This window comes from Triturus cristatus, chromosome 2_1 (genome assembly GCF_964204655.1).
Source record: "Triturus cristatus chromosome 2_1, aTriCri1.1, whole genome shotgun sequence".
NCBI lineage: Eukaryota > Metazoa > Chordata > Amphibia > Caudata > Salamandridae > Triturus > Triturus cristatus.
The window spans coordinates 423,813,655-423,834,928 of record NC_140581.1 but is presented as its reverse complement, the minus strand read 5'-3'; positions in this window follow the sequence as shown (position 1 = coordinate 423,834,928).

Below are 21,274 nucleotides of genomic sequence, written 5' to 3'. Positions count from 1 at the left end.
GTTGTAGGGGCTACACGGCTCATTCTTTCCGCAGCCAGCCGCAGTGCGAGTGTCAGGGCAGTCCCAAAGGCAGTTTATTGGGCCCCGATGCCGATGGATCTGCATTGGCCGGCTGCGGGGAAGCGGAGGCTCAGCAAGGTGCATCTCACTCCATTGGTAGCTTGACCACGACACGATTTTGCTTTTCTAAAGCTCGCTCTCTTTGAGTATGCATTCCTATTTTTATCCGTACATAATTTCCCTTCATTTTTGTGAAATTGTACTTTTCACATGTGCCCCCAGGGCAGGAAGTTGTTTCTCTGATTTCAGTATGTCTTCCAGCAAGCTGGCAACCAGGAAAAGACATATTTTGTTGGATGTTCCTCTGTTGCTTCACCAGGTGTTGGATATCTTTACACTCCCAGAAGCCTGGTTCCTCCCCTGCTCAAAACGTTTTCTGGATCTTCTCCTTCCTGCTACATATATGCTCCACCACCTTGACCAACCTTACAAAATGTATTGTGCAATAGCTCCATGTACTAAGTTTTCTTTTGCTACACAATGATAAAAACACGGGTTGCTAGAAGAATGGCAACCTAAAATTCAAGGGTAACATTAAGTGCACAGCCTGGAAGTAGAAGGAGGCAAATCCTCTGCCAACCAAAAATCACATGGTTCGACAGGGCTAAGCAGCAAAAGGGGAACAGAACAGCGATGCAACAGTTTTCACTGCGCCCTCCTTGCTGGATGCGTCATATTTACTGTCTGACGAACCATGTCGCAAGGAGTTACAGATACGTCAGTATTTTTTAAGTATGTGTAGGCGCAGTAATGACGCATTGCTGGAGTGTGTCACAAAAGTGACGCAACTCCAGCAATGTGGCCTTTCACATGGGGCAAGCCCCATGTGAAAGGGCCTGCATCCGTCTTACGCCCGCTGTGAGGCAGGCGTAAGATTGTAACGTAGTGGCATCCTAGAAGTGGCACAGTGAAATCTGATAAATTTCACTGTGCCACTTCTACGAGGCTTTTTAAGAGGAAACGACCCCTTGCATACATTATACCTGGCGCAAGTATAATGTGGCGCAGGGGTTTACAAAGTGACGCATCTACCTAGATGCGTCACTTTGTAAATATGGCGCAACATGGCACATGTTTTACGCCACTGGTGCGTCACAAAAAGTGACGCATCGGCGGCGCAAAAGTGACGCAGGGGCTCATAAATGAGCCCCATAATACCTGATGCAGGCGGTGCAAAAGTGTTGCAAGGCCTCATAAATAAGGCCCACAACCTTTAAGGAATGACATGGGGAAAGGAGACATCAAGAATAGCAGAGAAGCATAGACTGTTCTCATCACCAGTAACAAATGCAAAGGAAGGGACGTGTATTCAGCCCAGCAGTATGATATAAGGACTCGAAGAAGTTCTGGCTGAAGGTAGCTCTGAGTGCAGAGACAAAACACTCTCAAAAATTAAATACAGTAATACATTACCAATTGGTGCAACACTTCAAGGCATCTTGTCACAAAAGAGACGCAAGAAGCAACCCTCATGAAACTGCATGTCCCAACCCAGTGGAGGAACCCAGTGTCAAGAAATCCTAGGCTGGTTCTCGCCCCACTAAATTTCACAAGCAATCGAGATTTCAAAATCGGAGGAAGGACCAGGTCCCAACTTAATTCCGAGTGTTTTAAACATTTAATAATGTGGAGGCTTTCCCTCCCACGAGCAATCTTTGTCTTCTGCACATGAAATCTGATGTTCCTAGTTCCTGGAGAAACAACACTATAGTTCCTCTATATACGAAAGGGCCAGTCCAAAGCCCGGGATCTTATAGACTGATTAGCCTTATTGACGCAGAAGCTAAGAGCTTCACCGCTCCATCAGTGGACCGATGATGAGCAGATCCATGCAGCGCATCAGGGGTGCTTTCACAAAGGCTTACTGAGACTTGCCCGTTGTTTTTACTGTTTAACACCTGTAGACAATTAGACATCACTTAAGAGTGGACCATGTTCATCACATTTTATTTTTGTTGGCCTTAGACCTTGTGAACCAGAGGAAATTATGGGAGCGACTGGAGAACGGAACATCCCCACCTGGTTTACTTACTGAAAGAACCGTGCGCCAGTTCCACAGCCCAGGCGCGATGTAGCTTCAACGGAAGCCGAAGGGGCACATTTCAGACACTATCTCGTGTAAAACAGCCTTTTGGCCCCTTGTGTTTACACTTTACGTTAATCGAATGTCAGAGAAATTCGCAACAGAAACTGTCGACGTGACAGATAACAGAAAAGTCCCACTGTTATTGTATGCTGTTTCGTGCGTATGACTCCGCCTTTTTGGGACTTATGCCCAAACCCCTTCAGATGTTACTGTAACAACTACGACATGAAGCTAAATCTGTAAAAAAAAAAACCTCAAAGGATGTCCTGGGGCGCCTTTCAGCTAAATCCAAAAGTAAGAACTTCACGATGGCAGGCAAAATAATCAAAAAAGTAAAAAAGCTTTGCTACCCCGGTGCAACGGCACCTGGAATACTATAGGCAAAAGGCAGCGAAGAAAGACTAAAGAGACGCACACATTGCTGCAAGATTTGCTATGTCATATGGCAGTGGACCCCGGGCGCACTTTCTGGAGATTTTGCGATCCAAAGTGGCAAGTCCCCTTCTGTATGAAACAGAGGCGTGGGGTCTGCACTGCTCGAATCAAAAACTATGTACGATCCACAGGAAGTCAAGGGAAACCATGCTTCAAATACCCCAATTAATACAAAAGGGCACGTTTAAAAAGAAATCATACAGCGCGGTGCGACAAGCAATTTAGCAGCGCTGTGTCATTTAAAAAATCCATGGATGCACCATATTCACAAGAGTACGGCGCACCTCTGTGTTTTCCCTTTTGCCGGCGCTAAAAAAGCTGCCTCCTGCCAAAGCAGACACCCTTGCGCCATGGTGCAAGGGTGCCAGCGTTGCAATCATTAAAGGCGATTTGGTGCTTTTATGTGTGCTACAAAATGCAGCACACATAGAAAGAGCAAAAAATGACGAGAAATAGAAATATTTCTCCTCGTTGCGCCACTCCAACACCTGCTTTTCATGGCGTTCGATTTTGGCGCTGCCTCAGATTTACAGATCCTTGTAAATCTGGAGCAGCATCAAAAAGCCATGGTTGTTGGGATGCAACGCCCACAGCAACACCCTTTGCACGAGCCTTTCGCGCAGATACCTGCGTGAAAGGGTACAATATTTACAATGCGGCGTTAAGCCACGCAAGGTGGCTTAGCGCCGCATTGTAAGTATGGAGCAGGGCATTGCGCCACCGGAGCATCGTAAAACGTGACGCTACAGTGGCGGAATGTCCTTGTACATATGCCCCTAAGTTATCTTGTGAAGGCCATCTTTGATGTGACACTTTTAGACTTCAAGAGCAGGACAACAGCATTGCTGTATGCAGCGAAAAGGAGTGAAGCCGCAACAAGCTACTTAGGTGACCAGTGGTGGAAATAACTTGTCTCGAGCCAAACCTCTTGCCACCACAAGAAAAGGATCCTGAAGGAGTTTGCGGATCAGCCTATTGACAAAGTGACAGACATTCATGGCCACAGATAATGGTTCAAACATGCATCGAGTCAGGAAGCGATCAATCGGATATACAGTGCCAAGGAGGTGTCCACCTGGGAAGAACACATGAAAATTGAAAAAGCAAATCATGCAAATGCACAGGTAGGTGAACCCTCGAACCTGGACCTAGATGTCTATTCTGCATGGCTGGATTCAGGATTGGAGACATACATGATCTCAGAAAGTGCTGGACTCGTGAGGAATCCAATTTATGTGGTTGCAACTAAGGGTATTAAAAAAAACTGTGCTATGTTGCTTTTTTGTTGGGAATTGTGCGGGTCCATACTGAAAAGGATACTATGGAAGGTCTGTTGGGCATTCTAAAGAGGTGACGCTGTTCCTATCAGGGGATATGTAAATTAATATACCAGCTAAAGCAGGGCAATACCTGAGACAGATAGTGAAAGCGAGGAAGCAAACACTGGTCATGACCACCACCGATTAAGAGCACCACAAAGGCAGAAAAGGAGTGGCCGCGCAGGACTGAACAGAGCGAAAGCCTCTCCAAGAGTCAGCGACGAAAGAGCGAAACAGCTGTATGCATCATTCATTCATTTTATCTTTCCTTCTCTAATGTCACACTCGCTTGATTTAGCTCACCAGTTTAGAACAAGCATTTGCAATGCAATAGGCCTCACATTTGTTGGAGACGGAGCTATTGGCATTGTAAATGGCAATGTTTTTTTTTGCAGTGGACTGATTATTTAAAGAAAGTTTAAGTGCATAAGGATGCTTGAAGTGTCAGATATTGCTACACCTCCTAGTGACCTGACTGACAACTGAGACCCAAGGGTGAGAAACCAACAAACAATCAAGTTTATATCTGGAGACAATGCTTGCATGGTGGACGAGAGCACAAAAGCAACATAATGAGTAAGGAAAATGTTTTTTAAAAAGCGCTATGACACAGCCAGCATTGACCCCCTAATAGCATTTTTTCTTTTTTTAATAATTTTACTGACTGTGCTGCTGTGCGACGTGAAGTGCAATGTTCTAAAACATCAGTGGGGATTTGTGGCTGGCAAACAACACGAATGAGGAGGGTGGGGAACAAAGTAGGTACAGCAGGAGGGGGACGTGTGGTGGGTTAAGAGAAAGCCGGGGGTAGCGTGATAAAAAGATCAAATGGTAGGAGGAGAAGGCAGGTGGTGTTTTAAAAATAACAGAAGCCAGCATTAAAAGTGCATGGCCTATAAAAATGGCTAAAACAACAATACAACTACACCTGTGCACATTTACAAATAATTTTGGTCATGAGAATTGTGTCCTGAAAAGAGGCCTTCTTAAGGTTAGGGAAGGTGTATTTAGTTCTATTGCCATACTTGCCCGATGGTTAAATTATGGGCGACTACAAAAGGAATGCTGATTAGGTCAAATATAGTCCCCGTCCACATGTGTGCTGTATTGTAAAGTCACTGCATCCCACACCAGCTAGAACTCCCCGTTTGACACAGACTTATATTAATGGTATAAACACAGACAAACATTTAGGTGTAGGGAAGGGTGCGCACTCACCAGGACCGCTTCTGTTTTTACGTCCCTCAAATGAGTCTGCCACTGCATTGCATGGAGGCTACTTGGGTTGCAGCTTTCAAGTTGAATGACTTTAAACCCCTTAGTCCTTATTAAACAGTGGGGTAACCCAGTTACGTGGAGAACCTGGGGATAGATATTTTAAACGTGCACAAGTTCTGCCACAAAAACAAACTACAATAAACCCTTCTTCTGTCCCCTCATAATGTAGGATTTCAATAAATGATAAACAAAACAATTTTTGAAAGGATCTGTCTAAACACTGTATTTTGCAAAACATACCAATTGCACCAATTGAAATGTGATTAAAGTTTATAAGAAAAAATCATATTTTTGATACAGCACAGGACATATACACACAAAGACACAATTTATCAAACTGTGCTTTTTGCATAGGTGAGACACAGGGGAAGTGAAACAAGAGTGTTTACACACACATCACAATGCAATTAAAACAAAACTAATACTATATAACAAATAATAAATTTAGGCACAGCGTAATATTAATGATGAAAACACCCTCAGCATGACCTAGAGTTTATCCTTTAGTGTGTGATGGTCAGGTTAGGCTGCAACGCTTGATTTATAAATACACGTCGACGTTTCGACCCCTTTAGATTGTGTGCAAAAAAAGAAAAATCATCATAGGGTCTTCATCAGGACTAAAAACAAAAGTGTGCTTTTCTCTCTTGGGCTTATTAGACCTCAGTTAGGCCACGGCGCCATGCTGTTCAAAATGGATGCCGTATCATGGTGCTCATTCTGTGTTTATATTTCTCGTCTGACACTTCATGCACTAAGATATGAATTGTTTATTTCTGAATGACACTGTTCTAAAAAGTCAGCTAGAGAAAATTATTTTGTTACAATTCTCAAGGTCCTTGCAATTGCACACTGTAAACACAATGGTTTTGCTATTGTTTATGTAACTAGTTTGTTGTAGCACCTCTAGATAATATTAGGTCAGAAGGTTCGAATCAATATTCATGTAGTGGGTTAGTGCTAATTTAAAATGTGAAAATATGATGTGTTGAAACAATAAGCATATCATACTGACTTTGCAGTTTCTGTAGTGTCTATGCAAGACAACTGTTTTTAAATACTTGAATTTTGAATGTGAGCCAGAGAAACATATGAGAGCTTTCATGAGCCTAGGAATGCTGTCCGATTACTTACTGATTTTGCTGCACACTTGAGACATAGCATTTCTCAGATATTTGCCCATTATTTATTATTTTCCATTTGATGGCCTACATAACAAAGCATTCTTTATGCAATTTAATGAGTTTAATGCTGCATGTGAAATTTACTATATTTTCTATATTGTGCCTTTATATTTTGTAATAAACCGTCATGATTTTCTACTTTTCAATCTCCCTTTTTGAGTCAGTCCTTTTCTTATTGACTGTATTTTGAAATGTTGTTTTGAAACTTGTCTCTAGCCACACATTGCCTCATAGACATTGAGGTTAAAACCATATCTGATCCACCCAATGTTTGTGTCGCACAACTGTAATGCAGATTTCTTAGGGCCCGGTCGCCCACAGTAGCACCAGTCTTATGCAGTGTGCCCATTCTATTGCCTGCTCTCCCATGTCTGCTACACCGTTGTCAGCATCATCCATCTTCAGTACCTGGTTCTGGGCCCTAGGCCATGCAGCACGTAATCATGCATCAGGCACCAGGAGTGCTACTGGACACAATCAGCTACTTTACATTAGGGCACGCCCTAGGTGTCTGAATAACGGATATAGTTTTGCTCACGTGTATGTATATTCCTAACCTGTCTTCCCTCAAGTAGGTTAGCAATAAATGTATGTTAAACTTGCACTGCTAAGAGCATTATATTGCTTTTCAGAAGCTTTGTGTTGCCCTGCATTCATGATTATATAATTTCCTGTGCTAGGTAAGGTGGCCTGATGTTGTCTTCTTTCTTGCTGATTCCCCATTCACTTCTGTTCTAGTTTTTTAATAACATACTTGTTTTGAAAATAAACAAGGTAATGCATATATAGTTTATATAATCATGTATTAACCTCTAGAAATATATATAACAAAATGTGACTCAGTGCAGTCCATAATCCAGTAGGTCAATCTGGTTAATGGACAAATATACAATTCCTCAGTGGAGCTCAGTGTAGGCAGTCAACGTATATAGATATATATGTCTAGATTAGGGATGGGCAAAGTATGCGGGTAAATTTCAAAACATGCACAATTCACCAGTTTGTTCCCCCATGTAAAACCAAACGCAGGCGGAAAAACATAAGGCACAACGCAGTTGCTTTTAGAAACACAGGGGCATATTCTCTAGGACGTATCGCCGAGTTAGCGGCACTTTATCGCAGCCAAATTGACGATAAATGTATTGCCCCATTCACAAGCCGGTGCCAACAGCCCATATCACCAGTTTACCTGAGATAGCAACCGCTAAAAACATAGTCACAGATGACACCGGCAACTAACGCTAATGAGATGCAGAGTAGGCGTTCCTGTGCAAAAAGCAGCGAACACACCACTTTGCAACATTCTCAACAACCAGCCAGATCAGCGATAAGATCACAAAACAGGCGATAAGGCGCGTTAGCAGCAGGAATTTAACACCTCCTCTGACCTGGTGCAAAGTCGTACGACAACTGGCACCAAAAAAAGGAGCCCAGCCAGAGAATGTCATTGCCCACTACAGACTCAAAAGGACAACCATCCTCCGCATCCTGAACATCATTGCCCAGAGGCTGATGGTACCAACACAGCGGACAACCAACATCCCACCTCAGACAAAGCTGCTGGCTGTGCTGCACTGGTTGGCCTCTGGGACATTCTAACCAACTACCGCCAGAGTCGGAGGAGTCTCAAAGCCAGCTCTATCCAAGTTCCTCACACCTGTCTTGGGTGCCATCATCAGCTTGGTACCCCAGTACCTATACTACCCTCACACTGTGCAGGAACTGCTGGTGACCAAGCAAGGCTTCTACGCCATAGCTGGATTTCCACACGTGTTGGGGGCAACTGACTGCACACATGTCCTAATTGTGCCCCCTTCCGACACTGCACACAGTTACCGCAACAGAAGGCACACACATTCCATCAATGTGCAGCCAATAGTGGACCACCGGGGACTCTTCACCAATGTCGTCGCCAACTACCCAGGCAGTGTGCATGACTTAATCTTCCGACAGTCCATCATCAACCGGTGCTTCCAGGATGGCACCTACCGAAATGTAGTGATCGTTGGTAAGTACCAAATGAACACAAGACACACCTCAACTCCACAATCATGAAACCCACAACTCTGGGAATACACACGTTACAAACTCACATACAACATGCCAAACAACATGCACACCCACCATATACGACAGCACAACGTACTGCGGTAACCTGGGCTAGCCATGTACATGAGCCATCAGCGGCATGGCACCTCAGCCACACAATAGCAGAGTGTGGAGAGAGGTGGGAACGAAGCATGTGCGAAGGAGGCAAGTGACCCATGAATGAGAATGCACACAATGTCAAGTGTGGCGTGGTTGTGCTGGACAGACTGCAGTATGCAGACCACAGACATATCCATGTCGACATATACTGCTGGTGGTGGTAGTGTTGTGGACAGTGGATGCAACCATGTCACCCCAGCTAGTGGGAAAGATCTTGGAGATGTAGCCCCCCTGTAAGCGTGAGAGGAGTGGGCTGGCCCGGCGTACGCCAGGCCTGCGTAGGGGTGTGAATAAAAAGCACGTAGCCTTGGGTGTGGTTCTCTTCCGGAATGCCCAACGTGTCTGCCAGGCCGGCGCCTCTCACTCTGCCACGAGGCCGACGCCGTGAGCGGTGTCGACTGCGATACTGTGCGCCTGTTGCACCCCAGGCTGCTAGTCCCCAGACCGCGTCTTGCCCACCCCTGCACATCCAGGCCTCACTGCTCACCTTCCGACACCTGTGTGTCTCCAAGAGGGCCCACCACATTCCGGTGCAAGCTCCAAGCCCGAGGCCCGTTACCTTGGCAACCTCCTCAGATCATCACGGCCTCTCTGAGCAAGCCCCACAGTACTCCTTTCTCGTTGACGTACTCCACCGGCATACCCAGCGGACAAGAAGTTCACACATTTGGAACTGAGTCTTGATTGCACAATGGCAGAGTACATATATCATGGCTGTGTTTATGTCACTATACTTCCTTCGATGTGGTGCCCCCAACTCTGTGCATAGCATTCCGACCACACGTGTCTGTGAGCCCTTGCTGACTTCTGCCTCCGGCCTACACTGCGGTCAACTAGGTCACACATTTGGAACTGGGTCTTGATTATGCAATGGCAGAGTACACATCGTTGTACCCAAGGAGAGGAGTAAGAGAAAGACGTGGTTCAATCCTGAGGAAAAAAGGATCCTCGTTACGGAGGTGATCGAACACTACCAACAATTGCTCTGGTGCCACTAACTCTGTTTATCGCAAGCCAACAACACGCAGCTGTGGGCCCATTCTCACCGCTGCCTCCGGCCTACACTGCAGTCCTGTAGGTCACACATTTGGAACTGAGTCTTGATTTATTTATGGCTGACTTGATATCATTGTACAGGCCTCATCGCAGACTGCATCCCCTTCCAGCTCTGGTGCCAATGACTCTGTGCCACGGGAGTCAGGGACACTCTCTGGTTGAACTTTGGTGGCATCTGAGTCTATGGCCTGGGTGTTGTCATCATCATCATGTAGCTGATACTGACATGGTGGGAAAAAGTGGACTGTAGCATTCATCTCCTCCATATTGCCTGTTTCTGCATGCATATGCCCTCTGCATCATGACCTAAATTGACAACTTCCACTGTTCCCCATAACACTCCGCGACATTCTCCTTGGACATCAACGAGGACCCGCTCAGCTCGCGTGGCCCTTTCTCAGTGCTCCGCAAGTCACCGTCCCTTGCGGGTGTGCCTGTGCCTGTGCCTGCCGCAGTGCATCCAAGACCACTAACTCTGTGCAGCTCAAGTCATGGACCCTTGCTGTTTGTACTTTGAACTTCTGATTGTCTGATCACTGTTGGTGTTGTTTCCAGCACCAAACCACCCCTGAGGGGTGGCTTACACTACCCAACACCCATCCAGCACAGGCGTCACTGGAAGTGTAACCCTGGCAATAAAAGGTGCCGGGTGCACGTGCCCGTAGCCAGTTCCACAAATTATATCAGTGTGTCTGTGTGGTCATTATGTATGCATGAGGGCCCCAGGCCATACCAAATACATTGTGCTCTGTACAGCAGACTCTACCTTGTCACCTCAGGCAGTGGGATAGACCTGGGACATGTAGCTGTGTCGTACCCCCCTGTGAGCGTAAGGGAGTGGACCGTCGTACGGCAGTACGGCATAGGGGAGTGGTCATTCAACATGTGGCTCTGGACGTGGATGAGTTTAGGCCTTGCCAAGGAGGTTGCTAATGTCTGTGTGTCTGGTGTAGGGTCGGTGCCACGCAATATACAATGTTGCTATGTAGCATGCCCCCGGAGTGCGGGCTCGGCGGAAGGGGCTAATGAAGGAGCGCAAGCCAGCTCGGGGTCCAGGATCAGACATGCCAACTGTTGTGTGTGTCGCTATTTTCGCAGCATACACCAAAGGTCTACCCTCAACCGCATGGCGAGTTCAGCCAGGCATGAACTCTACAGCTGTGTCCGCCCTGTCCTTACCATAGGCCTACACACACGTGGCCACCCACCTTCAGCACACAAACTCACTGTGTCATTTACAGACTTGTGGACATTCGCAGACAGGCATGACAATGGTGTGCCGTAGGGGTGCAAGTGATGCAACCGTGCTGCGCACACTAGTAAATGGGCTAGGGGGAGGGAGGAGCAGCAGTAAGGCTACGTAATACACATTGATGCCGCTCATTTGCAACAAGCAGTACATGTCATACAGGAATCACAATCACACACCAATGAACCAGTGAGCCTGCCAACACATCATGTAGAACCAACTATTGACTCATGTCTCTCAGCACTGTCACAGGTGACCAAGGACATGCACTCTGCGCTTGGATGATGACATCCCTCCGAGAAACCCAACACACAGGCCCAGAGGTAGTACAATATGGCCCACAAATGCACCAGGAGCATCATGGAATGCACATTTGGCTTGTTGAAGTCACGTTTCAGGTGCCTGGACATCACAGCTGGAAGGCTCCTGTACAGCCCAGGCATCGTGTGCAAGTTGATCGTTGCATGTTGTGTGTTGCACAACATATGTGTACGCAGCAATGCCCCATGGATAAAAGTGCCAAATGCACCGGACGATGATGATGAAGATAAGGCAAGTGGACCACACCCCACTGCAGCTGCAGCAGGAATAGCCCGTAGGAACATCATCATTGACAATTTCTTCACATGAGCATGTCACATTGTGACAGTCCTTAGCAATCATGGGACAGTACAAAATTACCACAGGCACCGCATGTGCAAATAAATGCATTCCAAAAGCACATTCCCTGAGTGCATGTCACTCATCTGTAAAGGCACCTCACTGAGACAGGTGTGTGTGCGACATGTGGGGCTAACATGGATGGTGGGTGTGTCACCTCTGTGCAGAGAGGCTGTTTATGGTGTAACGTATTCGAAGTGCCAGTTCTGTGTGTCACAGTTAGTAGGGAATCCCACTCTTCGGCGTTTCACTTGTGTCTCAAATCATTCCATTTTTGGTGCCATTTGTGGCCTAAAGGTGACAACAAGGCTCCTTTTGGGGTCAGATATGTACCTCCATGCTGCAGGGATAGCCTCCTGTGACTCAAGTCCCACAACATAGGCAACATGTACGTAAGTGGGGTCACTACCCCTCCATTCGTCCACGCTTTCATAATTGATTGATCATGGTCATGACACATCTGTGTGCAGGAGGGTTGCTTGTCCACAGGGCCGGCTTTAGTGCTGGTGGCGCCCTGTGCGACAATGTTTGTTGGCGGCCCCCAATGACCACCTCCACCACGGATTCTCTCACTAGCACCCTTTAACTGTGACCAAGTCTCCATAACCACACTCTCTCAGATGCATTGAATTAGTTATATAGCACCACTCATACCAGTGTAGGGTGTCCGAGCACTTTGCATCACAAACACTTTACACAGAGACAATCAATCATACGTGTGTAAATCAGTGTATAGGAAATGTTACATAAGCCAAAGGACTAAAAGTGTAGGAGTCACATGTCATCCATACTGGTGGCAGTATAGTTTAAGAGTGCTTGGTGTGGAGAAGCACAAACTCAGAGTCGAAAAAGAAACAGCATAGTTGGGAGTTTTCTTTAATAATAAGAATCGATTGCTAGCCAAATTAACCCTTTTTGCAACATTAATCAATGTTCTAATAATGTATACTTTGCAGTGTGTATGCAGTTCTAGGATGAAGATGGGGAGAGGATGTGGTCCATCGGCTTAAACTGCCGACTTTGGTGCAGGAACCAGGGTTCGAGCCTCGAGGACGCGTCCACATCCTGTGATTCTAGGCAAAACACTAAGGGGCATATTATCAAGGCAGGCGATAAAATTATCGCCGCTTTAGCGGCAGAAAACTGCCGCTAAAGCGGCGATAATGGGCTTGATAATATGCTCTATGGAATTCCAATTGAAGCCCATTAGATGTCCTTCACATCTAACATGGGCTTCAATTGGAATTCCATAGAGCATATTATCAAGCCCATTATCGCCGTTTTAGCGGCAGTTTTCTGCCGCTAAAGCGGCGATAATTTTATCGACTGCCTTGATAATATGCCCCTTAATCTCCCCGTGCCTGAATGTGTAATGTAAATACGGTGCTCATGTGAAGCGCTCCAATACCTTCGGATCGAGTTCGCGCTATATAAATATGCAAAAAAAAGAAGAAAAAAAAAACAGCTAATAGCTCACTATTCTATATTAAGACTTTAAGTTATAAATTGCAAGTAACAAAAAAGATGTCTCTTTTTAAAGCAGTAACCTGCTGATCTGTTTACATCATAAGCACTCTGTAATCTACTTGGTACACGTTCTTTGCAGCAGGCATATTAACCCTCTGCACTAACTTCACCGAAGTCAAAACCTCAACTATACAAAATGCTCATCTCTCTCCAGGAAGATAATTAATCACACGAGTTATCTTGACATTTATGTGAGGCCTGGTAATTGCCGAGGGAAAGAAACGCTGCAGCAGGTGCTTCAAAAGCATAATAAACTTTCATACACGGCACCCCCAGGAAGCCAGCACCCGGTGCGTTGGCACCGGTCGCACCACCCTAAAGCCGGCCCTGCTTGTCCCTCTGCGATGTGAAGGGGAGATGCGGTTTCACAGTGTGTTCCATGCATGTTTCAGCATTGGCGCAGTTTACATGCAGACTGCATGTCAATGTACACTGTGACTGTGAGGAGATGCCTATTTGGTGCGGGACAATGGTCATTTGTTCTGTGTCACGGATGTGCGGTTGTGCTCGTACATTGTCATCTCACCGTTTTCTTATTATGCTTTTATGGTGCATTTTCCCGCATGACGTGTGGGAATTGCAGGCCTGTGGCTGGTAATCGCTGATTTGTGCATTGCGATTGGCCTCATCGCACCTTTTCTGGCGTTGGTGTTTCGCAGTTTTGCGGTGTCGCGTTGATTTTAACGCGGTCATTTGACGCATTTTTGAGGGACTATCTCATGGTGCCATCGGCTTGAGAATACCACCTTACCACAGTGTTATTTTCCCGCGATAGACTGCGATGTGCAAAGTTGCGTTAAGCTAATTTTGCGATGATTATCACACGTTCTTGAGAATATCCCCCACTGTGTTTATCTTATTGATATTTGCATATAAGTGAATACATTGCAGAATTCCACGGTGCTCTTGACAGCAACTTTCCTGGTAGGGAAGACAGTGTGCAGCACCTTCCTCCTGGTGCTTAACAAGGCAAATACACCACACACAGGATACCCCGCTGGGGAACTTGCTTTGATGCACTGTCAGGGGATGGAGAGTGAAATTAACCTAATGAAATTAACATTAGGAAAAGTAAATAGTCTGGCCCCTGATACTGCTGGACAGTTCAAATATTTCTCGTTCTGTAAAATATCTCACAGCGCGCAACGAGGAATTATTGTGCTGGAGGGCAATACGCCTGTGTTTTGCCTTTGTTTTTTCCTTTGTGCTGCAGGGCAGTCAGCCTGCATTTTGCAGTTGTATTATTTGTTTTTCATTCGTGCTGCAGGGCAGTCAGTCTGCATTTTGCCTTAGTGTTTTTTGTTGTTTAATTCGTGCTGCAGGGCAGTCAGGCTGCATTTTGCCTTTGTTTTTTCATTTGTGCGGCAGGGCAGTCAGTCTGCATTTTGCCTTAGTTTTTTTGTTGTTTCATTCATGCTGCAGGGCAGTACGCCTGCGTTTTGCCTTTGTTTTTTCATTTGTGCTGCAGGGCAGTCAGCCTGCATTTTGCAGTTGTGTTATTTGTTTTTTCATTCTTACTGCAGGGCAGTCAGCCTGCATTTTGCCTTAGTTTTTGTTGTTGTTTCATTCGTGCTGCAGGGCAGTCAGGCTGCATTTTGCCTTTGTTTTTTCATTCGTGCTGCAGGGCTGTCAGCCTGCATTTTGCCGTTGTGTTTTTTGTTGTTTCATTTGTGCTGCAGGGCAGTACGCCTGTCCTTTGCTTTTGTTTTTTCATTTGTGCTGCAGGGCAGTCAGCCTGCATTTTGCAGTTGTGTTACTTGTTTTTTCATTCGTACTGCAGGGCAGTCAGCCTGCATTTTGCCTTAGTTTTTGCTGTTGTTTCATTCGTGCTGCAGGGCAGCCAGGCTGCATTTTGCCTTTGTTTTTTCGTTCGTGCTGCAGGGCTGTCAGCCTGCATTTTGCTGTTGTGTTTTTTGTTTTTTCATTCATGCTGCAGGGCAGTCAGCCTGCATTTTGCCTTTGTTTTTTAATTCATGCTGCAGGCAGGGCCGGGACTGCCCGTAGCGGGCACCGGGCATTTCCCTGGTGGGCCAGAGGGGTGGGGGCTGGTTTTGTACCCTCTCGGGCCGTTTTGTTACTAGGGGCCGGTTTTGCAGCAGTGCTGCAATATCGGCCCCCTGTAACAAAAGCGTGAGCAGTGCTTCCCACTAGCAACTGCCCACGCTACTGGGGCCGGTTGCGCAGCAATCTGCCACGGCTGGTTGCTGTTCCCAGTCCGGCCCTGGCTGTAAGGTAGTCAGCTTTCATATCGCCTTTATTTTCTTGTTTTTTCATTTGTGCTGCAGGGCAGTCAGCCAGCATTTGCCTTTGTGCATTTTGCTTTTTCATTCGTGCTGCAGGACTGTCAGCCTGCATTATGCCCTCGTTTTTGTTGTTGTTTCGTTCGTGCTGCAGGGCAGGCAGCCTGCGTTTTGCCTTTATTTTATCATTCTTGCCGCAGGCCAGTCAGCCTGCATTTTACCTTTGTGTTTTTTGGTTTTTAGTATTTTCATTCATGCTGCAGGGTAGTCAGCCTGCACGTTGCCTTTGTTTTTTTGTTATTTCATTGGTGCTGCAGGGCAGTCAGCCTGCATTTTGCCTTTGTTTATTTTGTTGTTTCATTCGTGCTGCAGAGCAGGCAGACTGCATTTCGCCTTTATTATTTCATTCGTGCTCCAGGCCAGTCAGCCTGCATTTTGCCTTTGTTTTTTTTGTTTTTTCATTCGTGGAGCAGGGTAGTCAGGCTGCACGTTGCCTTTGTTTTTTTGTTTTTTTTCATTCGTGCTGCACGGCAGTAAGCCTGCATTTTGCCTTTGTTTTTTGTTGTTTCATTCAGGGCAGGTGGAAGTGAAACCAGCAGAAATGGGCGGAATTGCTTGAAGGTTTGCATTCACTTCCTCCAGATTTAAAAAAGAGACAGGAGTACATTTGGTGTCATGTAGTGTTGCACTCAATGGTGATTAAAATATGCCTTTGTGGGGAATCAGGGCAATGGCGGTAGTTCATCAAATGAGTAAAGGTGTGCCTTTGAAAATTATTATTATTATTAGACATATTTGGAGAGCGCATTGCTACCCAAAAAGGGTTTCCCATTTCGTTGGCGGCTCTCGGTGTGGCACCTGCAACAAAATGATTATAGGGCACATATGACTATGGCATTAGATCAATACTTGACACTGAATATGGGATCCGTGTCCGGGGCAGACATGTTGTGGGAGGCGTGGAAGCCGACACTACGCGGGGCGGATGTCTCATACTGCACAGCGGCCCGCCGCAAGCGCCGAGAGGGGCTGGTTCAAGCAGAGGCCGAAGTCGCGGAATTGGAGCGTAAGGGCCGGGAGGATGGGGGTGAGGTGTCTCGCCGGCAGCTACTCTACGCACAGCAGACGTACGTTCTCTCTTGCTCGACGAGGCTCGCCAGGCCTGGTTAGCCACCAGGAGTCGAGTATACCAATGGGGGGATAAATCAGGTGCGATGCTGCACAGGTTGTGTCAGGGTGTATATCATACCCAGGATCTCCCGGGGATCGTAGACCCGGAGGGCACACCTCTTACGGATCCGGGTGCGCTCGCCAATAGTTTCGCTACATACTATGCAGGCCTATATAGCCCCAGTGAATGTCTCACGGAAACGGAAGTAGAGCGGTTTTTATGTGATCACCCTATCACAGCTCTATCAGAGTCGGCGCGGACTAAACTGGATCTCCCGTTTAAGGTGGAGGAATTCGGGGAGGCGCTGGGTGGCCTCAACCCGGGCAAGGCCCCGGGCCCAAATGGGTTCCCGAGTGAGTTTTTCAAGAAGTATTTCCTCCAATTAGGTCCACATTACACGGCAGTGGTGGAGGAGGCTCGGGACTGGGAGTTGTTACCTCGGGACTGGAGGCATGCAGAAATTGTTGGTGTTCCACAAACCAGGCAGACCCCCGGTGAACACGGGTTTTATGCCATCCCGCGCAACGCGGCATAACATTCGGCGGGCTCACGTTGCGATCGCCGAGGTGCAGCGGTTGGGGGTTCCAGCAGCCCTGTTGTTGGCGGATATGGATCGGGCATTTACTCCCTTAGCTGGCGATATCTGTTCCTGCTGCTGAAACGTTTGAATTTTGGTCCGCAGTTCATATCCTACGTGCGGCTTCTATACACGGAGCTTACGGCCTCGGTCAGGGTAGCGGGGGCGACCTCAATGACTTTCCCCGTACAACGTGGAACCCCCTATCTGTTTGCCCTGGCCATGGAGCCTTTGGCAGCCTGGGTGCGGATAGACGCGCAAATCTCCGGCTTTGATTGGGAGAATGGACTATTCGATCGCATAGCTCTCTATGCGGACGACGTCTTATTTTTTCTAACAGATCTTGACCGCACGGGCCCCCGGTTACTCCGTATTATGCAGCTCTTTGGAGAGACCTTGGGTATTTCATGAATCCCCGGAAGTCTACCCTGTGGGTATTGGGGGGTCTGGCTCAGTTGCAGGGGTGGGCCTCCACGGTGCGGATAGCGGCGGGGGGACTCAAGTATTATGGGGTGTTCTTATCAACTACCCCGGCGGTTTCCTGGGAGCGTAATGTGGTGCCCATGTGGGATCGTATTTGCCAAGACATCAAATTGTGGGCCTGCATGCCACTCACCATATTCGGTCGGTCCGCGATCTTTAAGATGGTGGCCCTTCCCCGTCTCTGTACCAGCTACAGAATCATCTGTATATGATTCCACCGGGCTGGTTCCGTCGGGTGAACTCGACCCTGGGTCAGTTCCTGTGGGAGGGTGGGGCGGTTCGGGTGGCCCTGCGGACGTGTTTCCTATCAACCTACGAGGGGGGGCTGGCCACGTCAGATATGCTTTCCTACTACCAGGCCTCCCACTTGCTGGTCCTGAACGAGTGGTGGTATGGGGATAGGGAGATCTGGCCTATGTGGTGGAACGGCGACTTATGGCCCCACACACACTACATACCCTGCTATACTCCGCCCCATATCGGGCACGGTTGCCACCGGCGACGCAGGTAGTTTCTCAGATTTGGCGCCAGGCGCTGACACGAGTTGGGTGGTGGAACGTGCTCACGCGGGAAACCCCCCTGTGGCACAATGGGCGACTACCACAGATGGCGGCCCTGTCCGGGTTTGAGGGGTGGGATCAGATAGGCATCTCCACCATAGGCGATGTTTTGAAGTCCTTTCAAGATCTACAACAAGAATTCAGCATGCCCCGGACACAGTTCTATAGATACCTCCAATTCCGCCATGCACTCTCCCCAGCCTAGCGGGTTTGGATTCCATAGCTGAGTTTAGCCCTGTGGAAGCGAAGCTCTTCATGGGGACTTCCAAGAGCGAAAAATTTCCAAGATATACGGAATTCTCATTCACAGCTCCTCCTCGCTCCAGTATCTAAAGGGGAAATGGGAGGGAGATGTTGGTCCCCTCGATGGATGGAGGCGCTGGCCTCGCCCCGGGGGGCAGCCATAGCTATTCGACTACGCCTTATTCAATTTAAATACTTGCACAGGGTTTATTTTACACGTAGGAGGCTGTGGCGGGCAGGACTGATCGCATCTCCGGAGTGTCTCTGATGTGGGTGGGAGGAGGGCTCCTTCTATCACACGGTATGGCTCTGTGTTTCATTATCCCGTTTTTGGAGAGGGGTGCTGTTCTTCCTATCCGAGGTGCTGGGCTGGGATCTTCCCGCAGACCCTAAGCTGACACTCCTGCACGTCATGGCTGATATTGGAGGAAACATATATAAGAGGCACTGCTACTGTTGGGCCTCACGCTGGCCAAGATGGATGTCGCCCGGGCATGGAAGGCTCCGTTGGCTCCCTCTCTGAACGTGTGGAAGAGGGGTCTGGACTTTAGCATGGGTTTGGAACTCCCCATATTTGCAGCCAGGGGGTGTTTACGTAAACATTATAAGATATGGAAGCGTTGGGCAGATTACAGGGGTATCCCCCTGGAGACAGTCCCGGAGGAGCGGAAAGAGGGGTCCCTTTAGTTCCTGTGGGGAGGGAGGGCTTAATCTGGGCCCGGGGTCGGAACTGTCTAGTCTATGCTCATACAGGATGTTGCTTGTTGATCATGGTTTGGTGCGGTCGGGGGGGATCCGGGAGTTGGTGGGGGGGTCGGGGGTCTGTTTTTCATATGAAGTGCATCTTCAAGTATTTTACTAATGTAAAACGTTAATGATATTATGTTTGTAATGCTTCGGCAGGTACCTCTGGGATTTCAGGGGCCTGCAAACTATGTGTTTATTGACGAATAAAAACTATTTAAAAAAAAAAAAAGGGGTTCCCAGCGCTACACTACCATACGGAACCCATAGCCACATTACATCAACATGAGAACATCCAAGTCTTCAGCTTCGTACGGAAAAGCAATAGAGTACGACAAGCTCTTAATTCAGGGGGTAAGGCGTTCCATAGCTTTGGACCTAAAACGAAGAAGGCACAGCCTCCTTGTGGATTTTTCCAGATTCAAGGGATTATCACAAGGTCCAGGTTGCTAATTGAACTCTTTCTGCTCAAAGTTAAACAAACTGACTTTTGGGTTGCCTAACATGGTGGTCGCTTAGAGAACATGCGCCTGTGCCTGTTACTACCTATGACCTGTTATTCTCGCTAGATTCCATAGAGATTGGGGGCACCATGGGAATTGGAAATAGTACATTAGAGTTGGTGGGACATTTAGTCAGTGCTCGTAGATGAGATTAACCAACCCTGCACTGAACCCCTATTAGCGTGTGTTATATTACGTTTTGTTGTAAAATTAAAGTACTTCTGTTCTATGGGTGAGGATTTAACTTTCCAACCCCCCATGCCCCAAGGCGGAGCATTTGTCAGGGCCAGGCAGGCCTTTTATTCCATTGGGAATTTCCCAGCAGCATGGCGCACTTGGAGGCCAGTTTGGTTAGACCAGGGCCACCCCTGGTGCCTCTGTCATGTCTGCAGCTCCCAGAAGCTAACTGTAGCAGGTATGGGGGCTTCAAGAGAGAGCCCGGATTGATGGAAAGAGATAGATTGCCCAAGGAGACAAGGGAGAGGGGCTGGTTTGAGCAATTTTTCCAGGCAGCTTTTGGTTTCCCGGTCCGGCCCTGGTACTTGAAACAGGCCCTAATGTATTTATGGTTGAGAAAATGTGCATTGAAATCCAAAACGTTTAAGTGAATGAGAAAGTTAAAACATGCAAGACACATGCAGTAATCTTTTGGTTGCTATGGCTGGGCAAGCCCAGCCGCATCCTCTCAGCTTTACAAAGAGGTGTTTATGGCCAGAGGCCGCTTGGAGGGTTTCCTAGCAGGTCTGTAGTTTCAAGCTAGAAAAGAGGATTAATGCACTCAATGGCATCATTAGGTAGCAGGAGGTATGGTTAAATGCAGCCCTTAAAGCCCACTCTTCCCTCTGGCAGAGCTCCTTTCATCATCTCTCGAAAGAACTGGTTCTACCAGTCCTTGCAGGAGCTGTTGGTAAATATTCCTCTGTTTTACTATTGCAGATTGTGTGAGAAGCTCTTTAATGAGCGGTAAGACATGGCCAGGACTGGTACTTCTAAGAAACCACCTCCCTGGGGTGCTCTGTTTTTAAATCCCCGTGGTATGCAATTATCTCAAACTTTCCTCACACTTTGTCCTGCTATAATGGGAGTGGAAAACAGAGATTCATCCTTTTGTTTCTATGACACTAGAAAGTAGAAGAAAAGTTTTTTTGATCTGAGTTAACTATAGAATCGAAAGCATGAATGCTCCTATAGACATACTGGCACTGCATCAGAGGTCAGAGGATGGACTGCCACCAGTTTGCAAAACTATCAGCAAGAAAGGGCAGTACCAGTTGGAAAGGGCAATACCAGTTGGAAAGGGCAGTATCAGTTGGAAAGGGAAGTATAAATTGGAAGAGGGAGCATCAGCTAAGCGGGGCAGTTTTAGCTAGAAGGGGCGTTATCGGCTAGAGAGGGCAGTTTCACCTAAAAGAAGCTGTATCGGCTAAAAGGGGCAGTATCGGCTAGAAAAGACAGTTTCAACTGGGCTGGGCAGAAAACTCCGCTCCGCCAGCATAGCGGATAAAGCCAGCCACCCCTGCCCGGTCCCTGCTTCTGAAAGCAGCTGGCTTGCAGGACAGGGGGCTCCCGCACCCTGGGGCCCGCCGGACGCAGCATGAGCCCCAGGCCCGGTCCTAGCTTCCGAGCCCTAGCCAGGCCAGGGAGAGCCTCCCCGGACCCCTTTGGACCCCCGTCACCAGCACCCGGACCCT